This window comes from Pseudonaja textilis, chromosome 7, assembly GCF_049901715.1.
Source record: "Pseudonaja textilis isolate UNSWEBS1 chromosome 7, rPseTex1.2, whole genome shotgun sequence".
NCBI classification, from domain to species: Eukaryota; Metazoa; Chordata; class Lepidosauria; order Squamata; family Elapidae; genus Pseudonaja; species Pseudonaja textilis.
In genome coordinates, this window is record NC_141996.1 from 3,332,130 (window position 1) to 3,338,085 (window position 5,956).

The following is a 5,956-nucleotide window of genomic DNA, read 5'->3' on the forward strand; positions in this document are numbered from 1 at the left end:
TTTGTTATTCCATCCATGAGATGCAAGACCACCAGGAAATCTTAAGATTAGAAGGTTGGAACCCACCCAACCTAGGAGATGAAATAGGCAACATTGAAATATATTGAATAAATACAGGTAATCCTTGATTTACAACAATGCATTTAGTGACCATTTGAAGTTAGAATGGCACTGAGAAAAAAGGGACATGACTGTTTTTCACACTTATGACCGGTTGCCGCATCCCCATGGCCACGCGATTAAAATTTCAGATGCTTGGCAGATGAATCATATTTGTGATGGTCGCAGCGTCATGTGATTTACCTTTTGCGAACTTCTGACAGGCAAAGTTAATTGGGGAAGCCAGATTCCCTTAACTATAATGTGCACTAACTGCAATGTTTCATTTAAGAACGGTGGCAAGACAGGTCATAAAACAAGGCAAAGCTCGCTTAAGAACCATCTCATTTAACAAACAGACATTTTGGGGCTCAATTTGTGGTCATCAGTCGACCTGCAGGCAACCTGTTAACAACATCAAAGACAAAATGACATTTCCGTGAAGGCATCAGGACTGACTTAAACTCAAAAGATAAGTTTGGACTCCACACACAACGCCCCCAGCCCCAAAGTCGTCAGCCTCTGACTAAATGATTCCTGGAAATGTTGAAAAAGCAAAAATGTCAGAAAACAAGCTAGAGAATATTTAAATGGCCCTTAATATTTAACTGGCTCATGTCTTCAGATTGGAGAAATTCAACTAGGTCACCCAGGCAAATCTTTCAATTGAAAATGAATTGAAAATGAAGGTGGCCAGAAAACAGCAAACGGTAAAGTCTCAAGCTCTATTCTTTTTTTTTTTTTAACTACATCTGTTAATGGGGGATCTGTCCAAAATTTTCTAGTACTGAACAAAAAGATGGAGTGGGTATCGGGAGTGCTGTCCAGCACTGTTCAGAAAAATAATGTATGTGACAGCGAAGGGAATTGCGGAAAATGTGAAGATTCTGCTTGAAAATGGAAGGTTTAATTTCCGCAGAACTGACAATGATGGAGTAGAGCAAGTGGCCAGTTTTAAGTTTCTGGGTGTTACCGTAAAAGAAGACCTGACCTGGGGTGGGGGCTCACATTGCAGCCTTGGTCAAAAGGACCCAGCAGAGATTATACTACCTGAGGCTTCTCAGAAAACAACACCTGAATGGAAAACTGCTGGTGACCTTCTATCGCTGTACCATAGAGAGTATTTTAACTTACTGCACACCTGTGTAGGGTTTGCCAATTGCACAGTAGCAGATAGGAAAGCACTCATTGAGGGTCATTGCCCAGAGGATCATGGGTTGCCCTCTCCCCTCTTTGGAAGAGCTTTAAGAAAATTCAAAACATTCTCCTGCTGCCTTAAGAAAGTTCAGAATATTCTCAAAGATCCATCTCATCCTGGGGCCCCTTGTTTTTTGAACTGTTACCATCTGGCAGACGGTACAGGAAAATAATAAAAACAAGGACAAATAGGCTGAAAAACAGCTTCTATCCCAGGGCAGTAGCTCTTTTTAATTCTACTGTATAGTGCAACATTCATGCAATATCAGGGGTTTTCCATTCAGTTGCATAGAATGTGAAGGATGTGTGTTTGTGTTTATTTTCATGGCCATGATGTGCACCGAAGATGCTGTTTGATTTTGTTGTACGAGGTGCAGTGACAATAAAGTAAACTAAACTAAACCAATGCTGTGAATGTGCACTAAATTTGGGGGGGCGGAAATCTCTGCCCCTCTGCGCTAACATTGGCCAACAGAGAGGATAGTAGAAAAATTAATGTGGCGGCTGCAACTGAATTCTTGCATGAAATTTTAATGCTTTTCTAAATGCAGAATGTGGGTTATGGTGCTCACACAGCATGCTTTAACCTGATTGTGAGTTCATGCATTGCCTTTTTGGTCACAGTGAAGGAAACAGGAAACAATGAGGAAACAATTCACACAAAGCCCATGCTGGAAACAAAACAAAATCAAACCAACGGTTTTTAAAAAAAATAATTCAAGTTTGTTTATTGACGTTTCACATTTCTAAACTGCCTGTCTCCATCCAGTTTGGTTTGTAGTGTGAATGGGTTCCATTTGTTGTGCAAATATAACTGGTGGGGAACGTGGGAGAAATGTAACTATAACAAGCTTATATTTTGTGCATGAAAGAAGCTAAAGAACCTTCTTTCACCCAGAGCCATAAGGTCATTGTGGGGTTTAAAAGTGCATATTGTGTGAAAACAGCCACTTTGGCTTCTGGATCAGAGGGTATGGCTTATTACATGTGGCAAATCCAAGGCATGCTGGTTTAGTTCACAAAACATGGCTTAGTTTGATTCTGGATTCATGCCACGGAGTTTGATTTACTATAAAGTTTACCATCGACAGCAAGGTGGAAAAAAACCCAGAAGTCTAAAGATGTCTTAAGTAAGGGAAATATTAGGGCGGTTTTCTCCACCTTGGCAACTTCCAGACGGGGAGACTTCAACTCCAAGAATCCTCCAGCCAGCCTGGCACGGACAATTATAATACAAGAGGAGCATCATTTCTGAAACTTTTGCACAGAACTCCATAGACATATGATAGAAAGATATGAAGAGGTAGATAGAAAGATAGATACAAATAGATATATACAAGTAGAAAGACAGATGATGTTAGATATAGATGGATGGACAGATAGATGATAGATAAAGATATGGATGAATGGCTAGATAGATTATAAATAGATATGGATGAGATAGATAGATAGATAGATAGATAGATAGATAGATAGATAGATAGATAGATAGATAGATAGATAGATAGATAGATAGATAGATAGATAGATATGCAGTGATATATTGATTGAGATAGATAGATAGGTGGTAGGTAGATGATAGATAGATAGATAGATAGATAGATAGATAGATAGATAGATAGACAGACAGACAGACAGACAGACAGACAGATATAGATGGTGGATAGATGAAGATGATAGATGATAATCAGATGTGGATGATAGATGATAGATAAACAGATATAGATATGGATGGATGGATATAGATGATAAACTGATATGGATGGATGATAGATAGGAATAAGTAGAAAGATATGGATTGACATACAAATAGATATATGCTAGTAGAAAGATCATAGAGATATGGATGGATGGATGATAAGTAGGAATAAGTAGAAAGATAGGGACAGATATGAATAGATGATAAAGAGAGACAGGCAGAAAGTGACAGAGTGACGGATAGATTTAACATTTTCTTTTCTTTTTTCCTGTCTGTACTGTTTCATTACATAAAGCCAGGGAAGAAATAGAAATATAATATATTGCGAGAAATTGTCTGTACTGCATTTTGGACCTCCCTCCCTCCCCTCCCTCCCTCCCCTCCCTCCCCTCCCTCCCTCCATCCATCCATCCATCCATCCATCCATCCATCCATCTATCTATCTATCTATCTATCTATCTATCTATCTATCTATCTATCTATCTACCCATCTCTTGTGTATTATACTCGGCTAAGCATTACAGTCAGTGTTGGATGTATATTTTGTGTATATTTGTAGATATTGTACTCTCAAATTGCAAATGGAGACGTGGGTACTCCATCTTTCTTATCTTCATTTTTAAGTGCTTTGGTTTTATTGTATTGCCAACAGTTGCTGGGGTGCATCCACAGTTTCGTTGTATTTGTACAATGACAATAAAGTTCTTCTAATTCTAATCTATATATACTGTATATATGTATATGCATATACGTTGCTACAACTTTAAAAGCACAACTAGAATGACGTGGGAAAATACTGTAGTGTGTGTGTGTGTGTATGTATGTATGGTATTCAGCTTTGTTTGGGTATTTTCCCACGTCATTGTAGTTGTGCTTTTAAAGCTGTAGCAACGTTTCGGCAGAATCTCATCTGCCATCACCAGGCTTCTGTATTGTGTTTGTCTGTGAGTCAGACTTTTATAGTTGTTTTGTCTGACTCACAGACAAACACAATACAGAAGCCTGATGATGGCAGATGAGATTCTGCGGAAACGTTGCTACAGCTTTAAAAGCACAACCACAATGACGTGGGAAAATACCCGAACAAAGCTGAATGCCATACGTGTAAGTACCCGTGAAAACTTAAGAAAACACATATATATAAAATCTCTATTTCTCTCTAACCATATCTATCTATCTATCTATCTATCTATCTATCTATCTATCTATCTATCTATCTCTGTATCTGTAGATAGATAGATAGATAGATAGATAGATAGATAGATAGAGACAGACAGAGATAGACAGATAGATAGATAGATAGATAGATAGATAGATAGATAGATAGATAGACAGACAGATAGATAGATACATAGATAGATAGACAGACAGACAGAAAGAGATTTAGTCAGGGAGAGATAGGTTAGATAGATAGATAGATAGATAGATAGATAGATAGATAGATAGATAGATAGATAGATAGATAGATAGATAGATAGACAGACAGACAGACATAGATTAGATATAGATAGATAGATAGATAGATAGATAGATAGATAGATAGATAGACAGAGATAGACAGATTAGATAGATAGATCGATCGTCAGATAGACAGACAGACAGACAGACATAGATTAGATAGAGATAGACAGACAGACAGACAGACAGATAGATGTTGCAGCCGCGACTCCGCCAACCGTGAGGCTGCACAACCCGCCGGGACGAGCCAAGCTCTGGCCGGCGGTACTGACGGAGAGCCACCCCAACTCCCCCAACCCCACCTAACACCCGTTTGCCTCTTTTCCTCTCTTCACCGCCCCTCGCCCCAACCCCAAAGGGAGTCGCCAGCCTTCGTGCCTCGGGCCAAGCGGTTGCTTCGAAAGGTTTCTGGGGAAACCCGTTATAAGGGCGCCTGCCGCCCAAGAGGGACTAGCCGCTTGAGTGAGAAGGCAGGGATCCCGCCCTCCCCCAGCCTTCCAGAATGGTACGCTCCATCTCCCCCCCACAAATGCAGAGGCAAAGTGTCGCGGTCTTTTGCGAGCCTCCCTCCTAACCCTCCCCACCACCACAAACCCTGCCAACCGGAATGGTACGGTCCGATCTCCACCCACACCCCCGTCTGTCCCCGGGTGGACCAACCCACCCCTCCCTTTTTTTCTCTCTCTCTCCTCCCCCTTCCCCCAGAGGGGGACCGCCGTCTTGGTTTGACCCGCTCCCTCTCCAAGGATCCTTGCCAAAGCCGAGCCTCCAGTGCCTGGTCCAGCATCCCCCCTCCCGCCAGCATCCTTCCAGCCGGCCGGGAAGCGAAGGGTTAAAGGCACTTGCTTGCAAACCTCCCCCCTGTCTATTCCCCCTTCTTCCACTCTTGCGCCTGCGTACTGGAGGCGGCAGGTGCTCTCAATCGCTCCCTCCTCCCCTTCGGCATCCCGGCTGGGTGGGGCCGCTTTCACTGCCGCAGCCCCCCCCCGCCCCGCCGCCGCCCAGCCTGGCTTTGGACTCGCAGGGACTGCGCTTGGTCGAGCATCGGCGTTATTTTTTGGGGGTGCTGGTGGTGGTCTGTCTATCTATCTATAGAGAGAGATCCCCCTTCCCTTGCAGGCTTTAGACAGGGGAGGAGGTGCCTGACTTCCTTGCCTGCCCCTCCCTCTCTCCTTCCCCCCCTTAACCTGATGGGAAGGGCCCTTCAATTAGCCCCCATTAATTGAGCTGGCTTAATTTGGCTCTTTCTTTCTTTCTTTCTTTCTTTCTTTCTTTCTTTCTTTCTTTCTTTCTTTCTTTCTTTCTTTCTTTCTTTCCTTCCTTCCTTCCTTCCTTCCTTCCTTCCTTCCTTCCTTCCTTCCTTTCTGCAGCTTGGCTTGAGGAGGGGGTGTCAGGGGGGGAGGGGTCGGCCTTGCCCAGTTAGGGGGGGGTCTTTGCAGCCAGGAGGGGAGAGGGGGGTCTTTGGAAAGAGAAGAGAGAGAGAGAGAGAGAGAGAGAGAAGGG